This window comes from Mustela nivalis (assembly GCF_964662115.1).
Source record: "Mustela nivalis genome assembly, chromosome: 11".
Taxonomy (NCBI): domain Eukaryota; kingdom Metazoa; phylum Chordata; class Mammalia; order Carnivora; family Mustelidae; genus Mustela; species Mustela nivalis.
In genome coordinates, this window is record NC_139030.1 from 71,704,870 (window position 1) to 71,725,792 (window position 20,923).

Consider the following 20,923-nt stretch of genomic DNA (forward strand, 5'->3'; position numbering starts at 1 on the left):
CTATTCTGGTCTACTTTGTACACTGCTCAGAGGCCGTGTCCAGTTCTCAAACCTTCTGGTATGTTTATTAAGGGTGGTTTCATGTTTGAGCGGTTAGATGTCTGCCCAGGACTTCTTAAGCAGGTTTTAAAAAATCACTTTCTGCAGTCCCCTCCCATCTGAAATTCTCCTTTCAGTCTCTAAGTTGGGAGGAGGGGTGGACACCAGCTGCCGTGAGAGAGGAAACCTAGAGTCTCCTGTTTGCTTTCATTGACACTAAAACAGTGAGGAAAGGGAATGTCTCTCCAAGTCCTCAGTGGCTGCCCAGAGTGGGGAACAGGAGTGGGTATCTGCCCTTTGCGCTCAGGCTTTGCTGACATCACCTTGGGGTGGAAGGTGGGGGGGCATCCATGCTATTCGGTTGGGGCACAGGGATGTTGCCAAAAAATGTTCTGTCTTTTGGCCAGAAAGACCAAGATTGTCTTAGTGTTTCTGTTGTCTATTTCTCCTGGCATTTCTGAATTTCAGGCTCCCCTAGCATGTAGCCTGGGATATATGGGACATGAAGAAAAATTGTTTTTAAATTAAAAAATTTTAAAACCCAGAGAATACATCAACTTGTTATTCCTCAATCCCTGAGGGTCATAGTCAATCTTTTTTTTTTTTTTCTTGTTGTTTTAAGGGTAGATCAAGAGATTCTTATGATGGAACTGTTCTGTATCTTTTTTTTTTATTTTATTTATTTCTTTATTTACTTACTTATTTATTTTAGAGAGAGAGATAGCACAAATGGGGGAAGGAGCAGAAGGATCACGGAGTCTGAGATAGGACTGGATCTCCTGACCCTGAGATCATGACCTGAGTGAAAAAAACCAACAGTCCGACCCTTAACTGATTGAGCCAGCCAGGCCCCCAACTAGTCAGTCCTTTCCTTTTGATATTCAGAGTCACCTTAGGGTCAATTGTGTATTGCCTTTGTCCAGGGTTTTGCTGTGCTTAGCAGGAACAGCAGAGAGATGAGCCTACACCATCTTTTCTGGGCTCAGAAGTCTAACAAATTTTAATTTGGGAATAATTTTAGATTTATAGGAAATTTGCAAAGACAGTACAGAGAGTTCCTGTATACCTTTTTCCCAGTTTCTGCAAACATTAACATCTTACATGACCAGGGCACATTTGTCTAAACTAAGAAATTAACATTGGTGCATTACTCTCAATTAAATTCCAGGTTTTATTGGGTTTCACCAGTATTTCCACTAATACCCTTTTCCTAAATGCATTTAGTCAATCATGTCTCCTCAGTCTTCTCTGGTCTGTGATGTTCTTTTCGTACATCTTTCCTTTCTGTGATCTCATAGACTGGAAGAGTGTTGGTAGGGCATTTTGCAGGGCCCCTTAATTTGGGTTTGTCTAGTAGTTTCTCATGATGAGACTGGGGTCATGGATTTGGGGAAAGAATCCATGGAGATGCAGTGAACTTATTCCATCAAAAGGGACATGGTATCAGTGTGACTTATCACTGGAGATCCTACCCTTGATCACTTACTTTAGGTGTATCTGCGAGGCCTCTTCACTGTAGTGTTAGGACCTTTCCCTTCCATACTTTGTTTTTTGGGAGCCAGCCATTATGTCTGCCCACTTGAGGGAGAGAGGATTTTCAGTTCCTCTTCTGGGAAAGGGAGTTATATATCTCTGATTTTGAATTCTTCTGCAAGGAAGATTTGTTTCTTCTCTCTCATATCTTTATTCAATTTTTTATTTATACCATCATGGAGTCATGTGTGATTACTTTACATTGTATGTTATAATCCAATATTACATTATCTATTTTGTTGCCAAAATTGTTCTAGCTTCGGGCACTGGGGCCTCTTTTGGGTCATTCTTCCTCAGTTCTAAGGGTGAAACTGAGGAGCAAAATACAAAGCTTTTGTAGGATCCCCCATAACCCCAACCACACCTCTCTCTACATATACCCTACCATTCATAATGAATACAGAAGGAGGGATCTTTGGCCATATTCAAAGTTTCCAAAACTATATTTTAAAATCAAATTTTGTTTAGTTATCTTATAACTAGAGTAAATTCTTCCCTTGGTAAACAGAAATCACTTTGAGTTTAAAATACCTCCAAACACGAGAAAGCTCACATGAAATTCCCAATACACTACACTGCTATGAGCTTTGTTGAACAGCAAGTGAAGTACTCCCCTTACACAGGTTAGATGAGAAAGAGACAGTGCACTTGGGAAATTCACTTTTAAATAAGCTACATTCATAAAACATGATCCTAGGGGGTGCTGGGTGGCTCAGTGCTTAACTCAGTCAGTTAAGCAAATGACTCTTGGTTACAGCTCAGGTCATGATCTCAGGGTTATGAGATCAAGCCACACATCTGACTCTGTGCTTAGCAGTCTGCTTGGGAACCTCTCCCCCTCTCCTTCTGCCTCCCCCCCCCCCGGTCTCTAAAATAAATAAATAAATATTTAAAGCATAAAATAAAATATTATCCTAAGAACTAGAATTCTACTAAGCTTCCATTTGAGCACTTATATAATCACTTAACTACAGCATCAAAGTCAAACAAGACAAATGCAACATTACTTTCGAAGGGAGACAAAACTTTACTCTTTCTGGATCAATAGAAGATATTGTTAAATAGCAGTAAGAAAAACACTTCTGTACCATCTACAAATAAGATAGGATAGAAACAACTGACTAATAAGATTCACGCTTGTATAATATATATTTATAAAACACCATCCTAGAAATTGTGAATCAAATCTCCATTTGAGATGTTATATAGTTACTTAACAACAGTGAAACCAAAATAAAACAAATTTCAAAATTATGCTATTCAAAATAAAATTCTTGCCATGTTTTTGGATGATTTTAGTGGACTTGTTAACAACAGTAAAGATACTCTCATTGCACTATCTTCAAATAGAATAAAATGGAATCAAGCAATTTATGAGTCACATTTAAGTAATCTCCACTTATAAAACATTATCTAAAAATAACAAAATCCTATCAAGTTTCCTTTTGGGCCAATAAAAACTAACAGCAGTTCAACTAAAAAGAAAAAAAACAAAAATTATTTTGGTAGAGAGAAAAGTGCCTTACTGTGGTTCTGGATCTTCAGACGCAGCCTCATTAAAGGTGGAGACAACTCAGAAGCAACGCATTTCTGCTTTCATGCTGTATGGACAGTGCCTGGTGTAGATCTATTTCTCTGCACCTCAGGAGAAGATATACTGGGCGAGGTGGGTTCCTAAGTGGGGAAGAACCCTAGGCATTTTTTTTTCTTCTTGTCTACAATCTGGGGAAGAACATAGTCCTCCTCCCAGAGGTTGCCCCCCACCCCAGGGCTCCTGGAATCTGTGCCATCTGAGAAAGGAAGATGGAGCCCAGGCCAACCACCCTCTGTTCTCTGGCAAGGTTGGATCAAAGCCAGCCCCTCCTTCTCATGTTCAGTGAACAGCTTCCATGTGGCGATAGGACAGACTTAGTGGAGGCTCTTGCCCCAGGGCCTTGAACCCTGGACCCCCATCAGCCACAGCCCCAGTGTTCCTGCTTTCTCAGGTCTGCCAAATACCCCATCAGCAACAGCAGGGACAGACAGATACTTTAGAAAGCTTTAAAATTCTTCCTCAGTATTTTTGGTCTCAGATAAGAACTCTCATTTTTTAAGTTGTATGGGGGTCTCTCAGCCAAAAGAGCACTCAATGCATTATCTTGACCTTTTTCTCTTGGAAAATAAGCTGCCTTGGATAATAGCCAGTGAATCCTTAAAATTTTTCCAAAAGAACTTTGGCTTGTATTTTGTAGGTGTCATATGTTCACACCTTCATGTGTGACTGCTCTTATCATATGCCTTGGAAGACACTCCTGTACCCTGACGGGGAAGCTCCCTCCAAATCAGGTAATTGGTGAACATTCTTTCTTTTCGGCAGCACAGTTCAGGAGGACACAGCCTCTGCCTTCAGACTGTGATTTTCTAACTTTCAAAGTTTTCTAATTTTCAAAGCTTTCACAGGGTAGTGACCTCTTGTGTGATCTTTAAGGGCATTGATTGTTTTATCTGCTTCAGTTAATCTAGTACACATTTGGTTTCTTTTTTCCTCAAGAGTTTTATATAGGTATTTAATTTGGCCACATCAATTCATGTCTTTAGAATCCTTTGATTCACCCAAGACACAGTCAAATCCCTATTAATGGCTCGGAGGAGTCTTGCTCAGTGAACCCTCCCACCTTTTTCCCTCAGTCCCAGAATCCAGCTCGGTACAAGGATTAGAACCCTGGAATCAGAGTTTTCCACAAGGTACAGCCCAGTTTCCCAAACTAGTTTCCTAGTTTCCACCCTTGCCTGCCCCAACATCCCATGACTCTGATTAACATCTCCCAGGGTACACATTGGGAATGGTAAGATGTGGTGAGATGCAACCACTGTAGATGTTTAACAAGGCATGTGAACTGATTTGGAATGTCCTGTAGATGCTCCCAGGCTTCCTAGGAAAAGATTCCAGAGATCTTGTCTATGACAGGGAATGACTCCAGGCCTTCTTGAACCCTTTGGATCTGACTAGAACCAGGTTTCTCTGACCAGCAGTTAATGGCTTTCCACTTGTGACCTTACTTTCTCTGTGAGCCTCACAACCAGGAAGCTGAGAAGGAAACTCCAACATGACTTTGCTGGACTTCTGGTGTTAGCTGGACATGTAAAGAGCTTAGCATTCCATCCTTTCAATAAGAAAAGCAGGATGAACTGAATATTGGTTGCTTTTCTTGGACCATTCAGAGAACCGAGGTCTGGGGGAAAACCACCACCCTGACATCTGAAATAATAGGTGCCCTGAGGAGATGGAGGACCTTCGATTGACTTACTTGGAGCAGAAATTACCAGATGCCATAAGACAATAGGAACATTAAGATAGGGAATTTTGAGGGACAGCTGGACTCTGAGTGTGGGATCCTGAGTGAGAAGCTCCTGAGGGCACAATTTTAGAGAAATACCCACACTTCTTCAGGTTTTTCCTCCAGGAACTCCAATCAGCTTTTACAGAAAGGATTGGGTGAATTCAAAGGGAGTAACCCTGATAGTTCTCATGGTCCTTATAGGAGGAAGGAAGGAGTGTCTAATCCAACTAAAACTTTCTCCTTACAGAACAAAGCCTTCATCTTAGGAATGACATTTCCAAATAACAGCAGTGACATCCCATCCAGTGTGTGATGCAATCCCCTCCCCCATTCCCTAAACCACCTGGTTAAGACTCCATCCACAATACTAGTAGACAATAGCTGAGTTACTGTCAGAGACAGACTCTGAGGAGAAGCACAAAGGGAGATAAGAACAATTGAGCTCAGTGATGCCAGGTCCCCAACAACACTCTTCTACGTTCAGCTCCCACAGCACATTAACTATGAGGAATTGCATAAAGCACAGGCTTCACCACTGGCTCTCCTGTCTGCAGACCCTGACATAAATAATGACATACATCACATCAGCCACCAACTCATCATTTCTTCCAGAATCTATGGTGGATAATCACTCTTTTGCCCATTGCTTCATGGATAGCAAAGTTGTCTATTTCTGTTGTCTCCTTTTGTTCCATTGATAAAACCATGCAGTATTTACAAAGAATGGATAATCAATTTTTTAGGATTTTACTTATGTATTTGAGAGAGAAAGAGTGATGGGAGAGAAAGCATGAGTGGGGAGAGAGGCAGACAGTGAGGGAGAAGCAGTCTCCCCACTGAGCAGGGGGCCCAATGTGGGGCTTGATTCCAGCACCCTAGGATCATGACCTGAGCCAAAGGCAGACACTTAACCAACTGAGCCACCAATACGCCCAAGAATGGATAATCAAAAGAGGAAATTGGCCAACGTACATGAGAGTGCATGAAATAAGTGAGAAGTAATTTGTTCAGGAAAAACTCAAGTGGAACATGAATGGATTTATAGAAGAAGTAGATGACCACAGCAATGCTGGTACTGCTGTCATGAAGGAGCTCCACATGCAAACCATGAAGTTAGTGAGGCACACGTGCAATGCACGTGAGGACAGTGGTTCCCACAAAGACGATGAGGATTTCCCAGTGTTATGGTGCTGGATCAACACCCAGAGATATGTCATGACATATAAAAGCAAAGGAGAAAATGTTGGAGGCTGATCAAAATGGCAACCTGCTAAAGCACAAAGAAGATCTCAGAACCTACAGAAGTTGTAAGTGAGAAGAAGGCAAGCACTGTTCACATACTTGATAGTTTTTGACAAAGAATGAAACACTTTAATTCTCAATGTTTCTAATGTTTTACATTATGGTACTCTAAGTAACTATTAGTTTTACTATTTTTTTCATTTTCCTATATATTGGTAACCAACTATATGAGAGTTTTTAACATTTTGACAAAATAGTTTTAGAGTTCATGGAACCACCATATTTTTTACATTGATGATTGAGATCATTCCGTGTGGTTTCAGCTTCCATGATCATTTCTACAGCTCTACACAACTATACAAAGCGAGGATGCCTGTATATGAACAATCACTTTTATTTATTTATTTATTTATTTATTTATATTTTAAGTAGGCTGCATTCCCAGCACAGAAACCAATGCAGGGCTTGAACTCATGACCCTGAGATCAAGACCTGAGCTGAAATCAAGATTCAGACATTTAACCAACTGAACCATCCATGTACCCCTTAATTATCACTTTAAATGCAAATGGTCCAAACACAACAAATAAAAGAGACTGTCAAAGTAAATTAAAAGAAAATAAAAGGATTCAGCTTTATGCTGGCCATAAGAAACATTTTAAATATAAAAACTCAAATACAAGAGTGCCTGGGTGGCTCAGTTGGTTAAGCAAACGACTCTTGATTTTGGCTCAGATCATGAACTCAAGGTCATGAGAAGAGCCCCAAGTTCAGCTCTGCGCTCAGCAGGAAATCTGCTTGTGATTCTCTTTCTACCTCTCTCTCTCTCTGCCCTTCCCCCACACTCATGCAGACACACATGCCTTCTCCCTCTCATTCCCTCAAATAAATAAATAAACAAATATTTTTAAAAAATACTCGGGCAGTGCTGGGTGGATCAGTTGGTTAAGCATCTACTTTCAGCTCAAGTTATGATACTGGGGTCCTGGGATCGAGTCCTGCACCAGTCTCCCTGCTCAGCCGAGAGTCTGCTTCTGCTTCTTACTCTGCTGTTCCCCCTGCTTGTGCTCTCTCTCTCTCTCTCTCTCTCTCCCCTCACTCTCTGTCTGTCAAATAAATAAATAGAGTCTTAAAAAGTAAATAGATAAAATAATAAGGAAAGATTCAAAAGCATTGGGTGTTAAAGAATGAAGAAAGATATACCATAGATATAATCTAGGACATGCTAGAGTAGCCACATTAGCTTCTGCAAAGCCAAATTCAAGACAAGGAAGATTATCAGGAACAAAGAGAGACACTATATAGTGATAAGTGGTCAATTCTTACGGAAGACAGCAATCCTAAGCATGTATACACATAATTAATAGAATGGAAAAATACACAAAGCAAAACCTTATCGAACTGAAAGGTGAAATTGATAAATTCACAAAGTTGGAGACTTCAACATCCTCCTCTCAGTAATCAACAGACAGAGAGGATAGAAAATAAGAAGGAAGTAAATGACCTGACCAGCACTATCAATCAACCCGGCCTAACTGACATTCAACAACATTAGAGTATACATTCCTTTCAAGAACACACAGAACTTTCACTAAGATAGACTACATTCTGGGGCATAAAGTACACCTTAACAAATTTTAAAAGATAGAAATCATACAAAGTACATTCTCAGACTATAATAAAATTAAGCTGAAAATCAGTAACAGATAGAATACTGGAAAATTCCCAAATATTTGGAAATTATACAATAGCCTTCTAAATAACTAATGAGTCAAAGAAGTCTCAAAGAAGTCATAAAAAACATTTTTGAACTAGGAGAAAATGAAAATAAAACAAAAATGTGTTTGATGCAATGAGAAATCATACTTAGAGGAAAATTTATAGCATTACATGTATATTTTAGAGAAATATATTTAAAACCATTAATCTAAATTTTCACCTTAGTAAAACAAAGGAAGAAGAATGAATTAAACCTAAATGCAGATAAAGGAAGGAAATAATAAAAATCAGAACAGAAATCAGTGAAATTTACAATAGAAAAAAACAGTGGACAAAAATAAATTTTAAAGCTCATTCTTTAGAAAGACCAATAAAGTTAATAAAACCTCTAGCCAGACTAATAAAGAAAAAGGAGAGAGAAGATACAAATTATTAATACCAAGAATTAAAGAAGCGTAAAAATAAATAGACATCGTAGATCTATGGAACAGAAGAGAGAGCTTAGAAATAGGCCCTCATGAATATGGTCAATTGATTTTCAACAAATGTGAAAAAGCAATTCAAGGAAGAAAGGATACTCTTCAGCAAATAGTGCTGGAAAAATGTAACATACATATGCAAAAAAAATAAGCCTTGATCCACATCTGCCACCTCATATAGAACTTAAGTCAGTGGGTCATAGACATAAACGTAACATGTAAACTATAAAGTGGTTAGAAAAAACACAGGAAAAAAAATCTGTGACCATGTGTTAGGCAAAGAGGTCTTTGTTAGGATAATGAAAGCACAATTCATAAAAGAAAAAGGGGGAAAACTGGACATCATGCAAATTCCAAAACATCTGTCTTATGGCAGAGAAAGAGAAGACAAGCCACTTACTGAGAGGAAATATTTGTGAGTCATGTAACTGACCATGAACCTGTTTCAAGAATATATAAACAACTCTCAAAATTCAACCAAAACAGTTTTTTTCTAAATGGACAAAATTTAAACAGACACTTTACCAAAGAAGATATGCAGGTGGAAAATAAACACATGAAAAGATATTCAACATCATTCCTCCTTAAGAAAATACATATTGAAGCCACAATGAGATACCACTGAATGCTTACCAGAATGATTACAATTTTTTTTGAATGGACAATATCAAGTGCTTGCATGGTTATAGAACAAGTGGAAGTCTCACACATCGCTTGTAGGAATCAAAATCAGACAGCTTTCCAAAGCAATTTTAATTTCCAATGAAGTTAAACAGACTCTTCCCGTACAACTCAACTATCCACTTTGAATTTCTTACCCAAGAGAAATGAAACATGTGTCCACAAAGAGCCAAGATGTCCTTCAACAGATGAATGGATGAAGAAGATGTGGTGATGTATACAATGGAGTATGCCTCCATGGGAAAAGATGAATGCCCAACTTTTGTATCAACATGGATGGGACTGGAAGAGAATATGCTGAGTGAAATAAGTCAAGCAGAGAGAGTCAAGTACCATATGGTTTCACCTACTTGTCGAACGTAAGGAATAACATGGAAGACGTTGGGAGATGGAAAGGAGAAGTGAGTTGGGGGAAATTGGAGAGGGAGAAGAACCATGAGAGACTGTGGACTCTGAGGAACAAACTGAGGGTTTTGGAGGGACTGGTGGTGAGGGTTGGGTGAGCCTGGTGGTGGGTATTATGGAGGGCACATATTGCATGGAGCACTGGGTGTGGTGCATAAACAATGAATCTTGGAACACTGAAAAAATAAAATTAAATTAAGGGAAAAAATGAACAAAACAAGACCAAAAAAACAACCCTGTACAGGAGTGTTTATAACAGCTTTATTTCTAATTGGCAAAAGCTGAACACATCCAAAGTTTCCCTCAGTGGGCAAATGAGTGAACAAACTGATCCACCCATACAACAGAATATTGATCCTCAATGAAAGGACCAGGCTACTGATATATACAATATATGTATCAATGAATCGCTATTGTTCTGTACTAAGTGAAAGAAGCCAGACTCAAACAACTACCCATAGCATTATTCTATGTATTTGATCTTTTGGCAAAACCTAACTAACTGTAATGGCAGAGAACAGATCAGGGTGACTATGAAGAGCAGCTGGGGGGACTTGGGGCTGGAGTGGAGCAGCTCTCTCTGCTGATTGCAGTGGTGATTCCATGATGATGCATTTGCCAAAATACTAGAATTGCACCCCAGAAAGAGTGAATTGTAGTTTTTATAAATTTTTAGACAACCTTAAGAAGTCAAGGTCCACTCATTCATGCACTTGGTGTTTACTAAGTGATTATTTTATGATGCAGATTTGGCTGAATTCTGTGCAGTGGTAAGCAAGAAAGATATGGTCTCCACTCTCTAAACTCACTGTCTAATTTATTTATGAGTTGGCAAACTACAGCCCAGGGGCCAAGTCTAGCTACCCCTTATTCTTGTAAATTAAGTTTTATTGGAACACAAGCATGTCCATTTATCTGTGTTTTGCTATGGTAGAGTTTAGCTGTTACCGGGACCTATGACCCACAAAACCTAAAACATTTACTATCTAGGCCTTTAAAGAAAATATTTGCCAACTCCTGATATAGGGGGTCTCAAAATGAATATTGACATAGTATCTTTTTGGAGCCTGTTAAACTCAAGTTCTATACAGAAAATTTCCAGTTGAGGAGGTTTGGAGCAAACCCAAACATCTACAGATTTCTAGATGATTCGAAAGCAAGTGGTTCTGGACCTCACTTGGGAAAAGCTATTTCGGAAATATGGACATGAAGAAAAGGATGGCAATTGAGTGAATCATATTTGCAGGGTTCAACTACAATTCATACATTAAACTCAAGCTTGACAGCCTGGCCCTTCTAGAAGTTGTTTCAACTATTTGAAGGTGGCACCCTCTGGGTAAAACAATATTTTGAAAACAGATGTTTCAGAAGAATTATGGACATGGGGTTATTTTACTCACCTTATCTCCCATTATGAATACATATAACTGTTCAAGAATTTGGTAATAAAACCACACATTATTTTTTGTTTCAGTCGCAGTCCTGCCCAGCCAGGGTTCATCAGCGAGACAAGACGGCCCCTCTGCAGGGAGAGCAATTGCTGTCTCCATGTGTAATCCTGGGAGCAGAGGGGGTTGAGGTGGGGGGTGGGAGGCTGGGGCAAGGGTCATGGGGGTGCTGTGGGAGTGGGGAATGCATGTTGGAAGAACCAGACGCATTTTGGGAGAGGTGTGCCTACAATGCTCACTGCACAACTACCCCATTTCTAGAACTTTCCACAGTAGCTCAGTCTACCGAAGCTCCTTGTCCCCGCTTGGCTTGCTTCACCCCTTTATCAGAACATGAAGGCCAGTTCCTAGCTGGGCCCTGGTGTCCCCACACTGTTGAAGAACATCACATAAAATGTAAGATCAAAGCAGAAGAGAGACCATCCTCAAGAAGCAGAGAATATGGGTGTGAAATTATCAACGTTCGTGAAGAGTAAACTTGTCTCTGAGTTTCCTAAAAGCAGGAGTGAAAAACTGAATAAACAAACTACAAATACTCTTTAGCAAAACACCTTGGCCATGGGTGGTAGCAAGTCATAAAATGGGGGAAGGTTCTGGAGCAGAGGTAGCATCTGTCTTTCTGGATGTGCCCATTAGCCTGTCTCCAACAGGAGCCCCAGGGGACCCGCCATTAATTGATGTCTGTTTGTTTCAAAGGACAAGTTTGGTGGTTGATTTCAGGACTCTGCAGTCAGCCCAAAGTAATGCAGTGAATTCCGTTGGCTTTAAGGCTCTAAGAATAACTATTTGAGAGCATTGCAAGATGGGAATATAATTGCTTTTATTAGTAATTAAATGACATCACGGCTGGGAAGACTTTATTTTAAGAGTGAAGCTACCCATGATGAAAGATAAAATTATTTTTGGTCTCTCATAGCATCTCCTTGATGGCTTATAATTCTGAAGTCTCAGAGAACATATGAACTATGTCCAACCTGTAAACATAAACTTTTTTAATACTACTTACTTCGCAAATATACTTCTCTTGAACTCTGCATCTGAAGCCAAGATGGCCTTCCTCTATAATTAGTAATGAATTCCTGTCTGTCTTCTTTCAATTATTTTCTTTCTGGTTATTATTTGACAAAGCAGTATGTCCAACAGGTGTCCCATCTGACCTTTCTCCTCAGATCCCATGACTGGAGCATTCCACCATGATGGATGGGGAAGGAGATGAAGGGAATGCATTTAGTGCATGCAGAAAATCAGAAGATAAATTTCAGACTGGAATGAAAAGAATCCCCCATTGCTGTGAACAGGAGGGCCATAGTGAGGCTAACAGTGGTCAATCCCAACTAAAACAAGTCTTCCTATGCCCTCATAAAGGAGCAAAAACAATCAGAACTCCAGGATACTCTTCTCAATTAATAGCCATGGTAGGAGCTGACATGAAACAGAAAAGAGATAGTTGTGGTTCACCTGGCCCCTTGTGAAGTCATGACTCACTTATCTCTCTAGTTTTCTTTAGAGTATTTCTTCTAGGGGCCCCTGGGTGGCTCAGTCAGTTAAGCATCTGACTTCAGCTCAGGTCATGATCCTGGGGTCCTGGGATGGAGCCCAAGCTGGGCTCCCTGCTTAGTGGAATGTCTGCGATCCCTTTCCCTCTGCCTGTTCCCCCACCCAACTTGTGTTCTCTCACGCTCTCTCTCTCTCCCTCAAATAAATTTTAAAAAATAATTTTTTTTAAAAAAAGAAGTATTTGTTCTAACTAGAACTGTCTTATCAAAAGCTGTATTAAAAGAAAATACCCTTTCAGAGAATGTCAAACGCTAAAGGCTGGGAGATAAAATAGTGACAAAATGCGTGATCTCCAGGTATTATATCTGTATTCTAGATATAATAGTCATGGTAAATTTAGGGTTTATTACCCTCAGAACAACATTCAGAACATAATAATAGCTGTAATAATGTGCTGAAAATCTTCACTCTTTCAGTCTCAGGAAGGAAACATTGACATCCCCTAATACCTAAAAGTGAATAAGAAAAATCATCAAGACTCTTCATCAAAATCCAAAATGGCTCAAGTCATCCTTAAAATCCAAATGATAAAGGATGGAGACACAGAACATATTTCAAGGAGGGGAAAAAAAAGGCTCAGAGGACAGCTGTGGGACAGGGACATGTAGTCCGTGAGACATCAGGGGCCACTCGGGGCAGCCTGGGGTCCTCAAAGGCAGACATGACAGGAGGGCTGAGCTGGTTCCAGAAGGAGAAAGTCCCTGGAACCACAGGACAGTGACTCCCCCCTCAGGGAGTGGCCTAGGGGTCAGGGTGATGGACCTCAGACCAGCCAGCTGAGTCCCTTCAGCTGTGGGGGTGTGCCGAGGCAGAGAACTGAGGGCAGGATGTGACGTTCCTGGGCAGCAACCTGGAGACTGAGGCTGACGAGTGGGCATCTGCTGGGCAGAATGCAGGGCCTGGGTGGAAGGGAGGTATAGGCTCCAAGAGGAGATGGTCCAAGTGTCTGCTGCACCCTCCATCCTAGCTGCCCTCTGGCTCCCATCAAGAGTCCAGGTCTTGTGTGTGTAGCACGCTCACCAGGGTGTGTGTGTGTGTGTGTGTGCGTGTGCGTGTGCATGTGTGTGCACACACCCGTTGTTTTCATTTCCTGGGGCTGCCATAACAAATTACCACAAACGGAGTGACTTCAAACAACGGAAATTCTCACAGTTCTGGAGGCCAGAGCGTGAGGTGAAGCTGGCAGCAGAGCCACATACATGGGCTCTGGGTGAGGGCCCCTCCTGCCTCGCCCAGCTTCTGGTGGCCCCAGGCATCCCTTGGCGTGTGGTCACCTCACTCCAGTCTGCCTTCTGGGTGTCCCTACAAGCACACTTCTCACTGGATTTAGGACTTATTAGACAAACTGATAATCTCTTCACCTCAAAGACTCTCCTTAAATTTTATATATTTTACTTACTCCATTTTTTTATTAAAGTAACATTCCCAGATACTTGTCATCAGGGTGTGGATGTACCTTTCAGCGGTCACCATCTAACCTGTACACCTGTTCAGTCCGTATTTTAATGAAACCTTTGGCGCTGCTTTCTCACCGATGTCAACAGAAGCTACAGACTCCTGTTCAGAGGGACCGAATCTCGAAAGGTAAGGTGGAAAGACATTGCTTGGTAGGCCCAGGTGGGTCGGGAGGTGTCATTCAGGAGAGCAAGTAGCTGCAGAGACCATGGACACGTCAGGACACTGGACCCCAGGCGGGTCTCCAGTCCCCCCACGTGATCATCAGTGATCTTCCCTTGGGCTTCTCAGGGAAGGGCCCAGGTGTTTGCCTGAGATACCAGGCAGGGAGCAACTAGGAGCTTGATAAATGTTTTCCAGGGCAGCTAACTGTTTGGGCTACTGTATTCCAAAGTAATAGAACCAGAGAAAAAAAATGAGGTCCAAAATCTCCAAGGGATTCTTAGGAAACCCGCCCATAACACTTTCAAGACTGTTTTCTCTCATATTTTGAACAATTCATCTTTGTGTTTAACACACCAAAAAAGCACGTTGCTAGGCCAGGCTTGGGCTTTTTCTTGGAATGGGCCTGATGCAAGTGACCCCCGAGGCTGATTGTGAAACAGTGCTGAGCCAGCGGTGGGTCGTGACTCAGCACTCGGAGGCAAAGCCTGCCCGGGAAGCCCGCACTCCCCTGTCTGCAAACACACTTCTTTGAAATCAAGCCCATTTTTCATCCCCTCTGCTATTTTTCTTTAACAGTCCCACTCAGGCTCAAATGACCCCTTGGAAGGCCCAGGGCCAGCCAGTGAACATGAAAACATCCCCCCGCCCCACTGCCCAGTGGAGGAGGTGTCACGCGTCTGGGGGAACAGCAGATGGGAGTGCAGAGCAGGGGATCTGGGGTGGCTCAGCCTCACTCGGGAAGAATGTGCATGACCCAAGCACTGAGTCACTCCTTCACTGCTGTTTTTCCAAGCCTTAGAAACGTTTTGGAAGTCACTTACCAGCCCCTCCTCTGGAAAGAGCTCTGTTGGACGTCATTCTGGTCTGGTGGCTCTCCAACAGACACATGTGTCAGAAGACCCCGTGAACTTTCTAAAAAGAACATGCCTGCAGGCCCCACCCAGACCTGCCGGACAAGAGCCCCCAGGATCTGGAGCCAGCCACGTGTTCGGTGGTGTTGATGTTCCTTTGCTGTTCATTGTCCACAGGTAACTCCGGTGTTTGCCACGGAGCCACAAAGAGGCACCAAGTCCACTGACCCAAGGTGACCAACCACGGAGCCCAAGGATACACAACTAGCTCACGAAGACCCCAATCCCTAACTCCTCCAGTATGGACTCCTTTCACATGCCTGCGATGGCCCTTTCGGGGAGAATCAACCCCATAATGTCTGTGAATTCAGAATTCCTGCCTCATCCTGGCACATTGATCCAACCTCCCATGGAGGAAGCGAGGAAACAAGCCTGTTTGGAAAAGTGAAAAGTATGACCTGCTTACACGTGAAGGCATTTTATGAGGCAGAAACCCACCCATTGAAAAAAAAAGTTGTGGCCTGGCTGGAAGGACTTGGCTACACCAGTAAAATCTTCTTCTGTAGATTCCAGGGATCTGGAGGGTGGGTTATGGGATGATAGAATAAAGCAGATCCAGAGCTGGAGCAGGAGCAGGGGAATGACCTGGTCCCCCCCAATGAGGCAGGACTATAGGGAAGGTCAGATCCAGATCATAACTTGATGTCTCCCTGTGGAAAGATGGTTTCAGCAAGACAAAAAGGAGAAGGGGTCCCCTAAATTCCAAGCAGCAGGGTTTGTTGCAGGCTCAGAAGCTGTCCAGATAGCTGCCAGAAATGAGTAGAGGCGTTTCATGGGCTATGCCAGAGTCATGGTCTTACTTAACCTATCAATCAATGCATAGGGTACAGTGTGTATCAAGTACCTGAGTCAGTTCCACAAATCAGAATGTTAAGGTAGGATTGTACATACATATGGCCTGTGACTGGCAAAATGACACTTCACTTATAAAACCAGCCTTGAACTCAAGAGCAGGGATTCTCAACTTGAGTATCTGTGAACCCTCTGAAATCCCTTGCAAAATGTATGCTTGGATTTTCGTGGAGGGAGTAGGCAGAGTTTTCATCAGGTTTTGAAAGGAGTTTGTGACTCAATACATTTTAGAAGTTAAGAAACACGGATGTGGGGACCAGTAAACTAATGGCTGAGCAGATGGCTGTGGTCATGGCGTTGATTGTAGGTAGCCAGTGCAATCAGGGAGAATGACCTTCCTGGGCTTCATCTGTTATAACCATGGGTGCTCTTTGCCAACATTATCTCATGCATCCTTATAACAGTGCTTTTAATTAGCCCTGTCCCAGAGGGATCAATAACAACCCCAAGGCCATGACATTGGCAAGTGATAAAGCTGGGATTTGAGCCCACACATGCCTTATTCCAGAGGTCACATGCTGAAGCCAGCATCAGATGTCTTCTCACCAGTATGGCCTTGGCCGACACATCTAGTCCCTACTAGATGGACCTTACTTACAGACCAAGTGGGAACACTGCCAGAGAAGAGTGGCCACCTGGTGTGAATGCTCACAACCCCATCACTGCAAAGACCAATCAGATGTTCTTTCAGACTCACCTGTCCTCATTACCCCAGCCAGCCAAGCCTCCTGCAGCCTCCCCCTGCCAGCACTCATATTACGGGACTTCTTCGTGCTGAGGAGGCTGCTCTGTCCTCAGCCCACCTGGCCCCAGGTGGGCAGCTCTGCCATAGCTCTGCTCTGGCCAGCTCCAGCTTGTGGGGCCAAGTCACCACCTTTAGCCACCTCAGGAATCTGGGTCCCCATGTAGATCTGCATTCTGCTTCCCTTGCTCTCTGCCCAAGCCACCCACCTGGACTGACTCCTGCCTGCTGGTTCAGTCCCAGGAAGCTCCAGCTTCTCCATCTGCTGGCCTGAATTTGCACCCTGGTCTAGAGTCTTGCCACTATACACACACCCTCGCCAGCATTGACTCCACCAGACCCCGCTGCCCTCTGGACACATCATGCTTCCTTCCAGATGGAGTTCCTCCCAGAGCCTTCAGCTGGCTCTGCTGTTCTCACCAGCACCTGCAGGTTAGAAACATCATGTCCTTAAAGTTCGTGAAATGAGCTCTTCGTACAGAAATGCATCATGTTAGCAATCAAGAAATTAATGCCAAAAGCTGAATTAGGCTTTATTATTATTTTTAAGTTCATTCTAAAAACCTTGTGTCATAGGCCTACATTGTTAAAAGCCCTCCATCCTGCAGAGGAGAGAGTGGCATATCCGTGCACTGCAGGACTGCCCAGCGCACCCAGAGCTCCTTGCTGATGTCAGTAGGAAATATCGATACTGAGGTGCCCAGTGGGAATACATCTGATAGCAAATGGAAAGAATCCACTTATTTGAAATTATAGCAAAATGTTGTAATTCCACTTTCATTGGACTGCATTTTTCTTGACATTGGTTTTTTTCCATGGCTTTTCTCTGGAGGGAAGTTAGGAATATTTTCCAATATTTAATAAGGAATCATCCCCTTCTTAGAGACATCCTTGTGTTTCAAATCTGGTGTTTGTCCTCAATTGAACAGATGGGATTTTCCATTAGATCCTGTAGAGAAAACTTGGAATCCGTGTGTCTATAATGAGTCCTGAAATCCTACCTCTCCTGATAACACCGTCACTCAGCTAGGTGGTTAGCAAACACATTTATAGCCTTGAGCATGCCCCAGGCATGGTTCTAAACACTGTAAATAGTAAACCCTACATCCCTATATACAGAAGCATGGTTCCATAGAGTTAAGTCTGTGAAGATGGGGTTCTACGTGTCCTTTAAAATTTTCTAGAACTAAAATTTTCTTAATTTTATGCTATCTCAAGGAAAAAAAAAGATGTGTACAATGCTATGGTGAGAAGTTAACAGGATAGGAAAGGGGGAGTGACAAGTGACAGCTAATGACTTTCTTTTGGCAGTGATGAGAACATTTTGGAGTCAGAGTGGTGACATTTGCACAGCTTGGTGAATATTATAAAAATGCACACACAATTGATTTGTATAGTTGGAAAGGGTACATTTTCTAGAATGTGAATTTTATCTGGATTTAAAAAAAAAAAAAAAACAGGATAAGAAGAGAAAGAAAACACCAGTTCCCCTCCTTTTCATGGTTCTCATTGCTCACACTCCAAACTGGCCATGAGTTCTTCCCCTCTTGTCTCGGACTCAGATGGAGAGGGAAGAAATGATAATTGAAGAAAGAGAAAAAAGAAGGTATGACAATGTTGCAAGAGTAACCAGAACGACCGTCACCTTTTGGAATTGGGGAACATTTGAGGAGAATGTGAGCATCCGGGTCCCTCTGCCTGGCCCCAAGCCCTGCCTTGCAGATTTTGCATTCAGCAGCCTTCACCAAGTCGCCGCCAAGCCGGGCTGATGGATCTGCCTGGGTGCTAGAGTGAGGCAGTGAGGACAGGCAAGAGACAAGCAGATAAACAGAACAGTGTCCACAACCTGAGATGCATGACCTTCAGGAAGAGAAAAGTGGGGAGGGGGGAGCCCACTACAGGAGACACTGCTGAGACAGAGGCCGACCTCAGAGTGGAAGGACCAATGGGTTCTGCTGGGGACTCAGGAAATCTTTCCAAACCAGGTGCATTTGAGCAGGGTCTTGAAGGATGATTTGGAGTCCACCAGAGGAGGACAGATGGACCCAGGCAGAGGGCGCACTGAAGAACAGGGGTCAGAAATGACGGTATAAGTAGAACATCAATGCACGATGGTGGAGGAGGTTGGAAAGGACCAGCCGAGAAGGACTCGTGCACCATGCTGGGAAGGGGATCCAATTGAAGGCTTTCAGAAGGTTGGTCTGAGAATAGCCACACTGGAGATGGCACAGATACTGGTCCAAGGACGAGAGAACAAGATGCCAAGGGAGAAGACTCAGTCCGGGTCACTGCTGGGACTTCTGTCTTCACGACAGGAATCCCTTTTTGGAAACGCTGAGTTCCCCATGGCCATGGAGACATCCTGAGTCATGTGTGGGACTGGAGCTCAGGTAACAGGAAAGCCTGCTCAGAAACAGTGGGGTTCAGCCTTCCTGGAGAACAGAGGCTGTGGTAAGGAGAGTGGGAAGAGGGCTCAGGACGGACCCCTGGGGGATGGAGAGAAGAGGACAGTCCACAAAGGAACTGAGAACAGGAGAAGGAACATACCCAGGCAATGAGGACAGGTAGAGAAGTGGTGGGAGGGAAGACCCTGAAAGTGGTCATCCAGAAAGGCAGAGCTCCAAGAAGGTCACATCAAATGTGATGGCGAGGTGGTCTTGTCTAGGCTGAATGCTGTCCCCAGTGCTAAGACCAGCTCTCATCCTGCGTGCTTCCAAATACACTATGACTCCTCCTAGAAAAAGAGCTCAGCCTCTCCTTCCTCAGGCGAAAGGATGAGGCCCAGACAGATTCCTCACCTGTCAAACATGGGCCCTGAGCCATGGCCGGACGCTGCACTCCCCCCGACCCCCACACGCTTGCTCTCTTCCTTCTACTCACCTTGCCCAGAGTCTATGTTCTTGAGCCAAGCTTGTGCTCCTGACTCCAGCTGTGGAGGACACCCCGGAACGGAGAGCTGCCATGCCAAGTGGCTCATGGCCACAGAGAAGGCTCTTACAGATAGCATTCGTCATGGGCCTGAGCGGCCTCCCCAGCACACTCACAGAAAATGCTTTCTGGGGGCCTTTGGTGAATACAGGATTTTCTGCATCTGGCAAAGGATCTGTTGATCTAAAAAAAAAAAAAAATGAGCCATCGCATGAGAATGAGAAGTGTATGTGGTTACGTGATATGGATAATGTAGCCATCACATGCACACACGCACGCGAGCCGTGACCCTCCAGCTACTCCTTGCAAAGCTCCAGCGGCGGACTCTGCAGCTCTGGCCTGGATTCTTACTCTTCAAGGCTCCCAGGATCCCAGGCCATTTGAGCCAAAATCATTCCGTATTTAAAGCCTCATTTACTATTTGAACAAATTGGTTAGACTTCATTCTGAAGCTTTAATCAGATCCCCCACTTAAATGCATTCTTTATCTGAAGGTTTCTACAAGGCTCAAATCTGCCAGAGAACTTTCCAAAATGGAGGTCTCCCGCCTGCCCTGTGGGCTCAGGAGCGATGGGTGGTTGGAAGGACCAGCACCCTTGCAGCTCCTTTCTCTGGGTGTTTGCCATGCAAAAGGGGAGGCAGCTCCAGTCCCCCTTGAGAGCCTCCACTGAACCAGCTTCTTTAGGCGAGCAGACCGTGGACACTGGTCCCTGGTTCTAGGGAGCTCCTGTGACCTGAGCATGGGTGATCAGCTTCACCTAGGCTACCCCAGGAGCTCTTAAAGACTCCCAGCAGGCATGTGACATCCAGAAGATTCTGACTCAGTTCGTCTGGTGGAATTCTGGAGACCAGTTTTATTTTTAAATAAATGGCCCATTTGTCCATCCAGGTGATACTCTGATACAAGGTGTCCAGGAAAAGTGGTTGCGACCCAAGCCATGACCGCTGGCCTTGTCTGGGGCCCCACCACCTCCTCTATCACATCAGCAAGACAGAAGGTGACATCAGGGTGCCTGTGTGAATCACAGTTTCCAACCACCTGCCAGTCTGGGGGCTGATTCCATTACTGTGGGAATCCACACACCCCACAAAAGAGCTGACATGACTTGTCCAACACCCCCAAAGTGTTTACAATGAAATAGTAAAATAGTGAAATCATTGAAAATAATTTTCTCCTTCCTGGCTCAGAAGGTCAGCGGCCTGGTGGAGATTCCTGAGATTATGAGAAAGCTACATCCAGAAGCAAAAACCAGAAGGGGGGCCCCAGCAGTGCCATGAAGCCCCAGGCAGGTGGCAAACCACTTCCTTGGGAGCAGAGCTCTGAACAGACTGGGTGGATTCACACAACAGCTATTTTTTTCTCATTCAGTTCTGGAGGCCAGAAGTCCAAAATCAGGTGTTGGCAGGGTCGTGCTCTCTAGGGTCACGGGGACAATCCTTTATGTGT

General features: G+C 43.6%; 1 long non-coding RNA gene across 2 annotated transcripts in view; it reads right to left on the bottom strand.

The window, feature by feature from the left end:
* Positions 1–20,923, bottom strand: part of LOC309844140 — a 61,441-nt gene that overhangs the window by 10,988 nt on the left and 29,530 nt on the right. The window contains exons 2-3 of one of the 2 annotated variants that reach the window (XR_014300518.1): positions 19,429–19,659; positions 17,057–17,497 (exon numbers count right to left, since the gene is read on the bottom strand). This is a non-coding gene — a long non-coding RNA (uncharacterized lncRNA). Of the gene's footprint in view, positions 1–17,056; positions 17,498–19,428; positions 19,660–20,923 lie in introns of those variants that run through there. The other variant, XR_014300517.1, reaches the window with a different exon arrangement.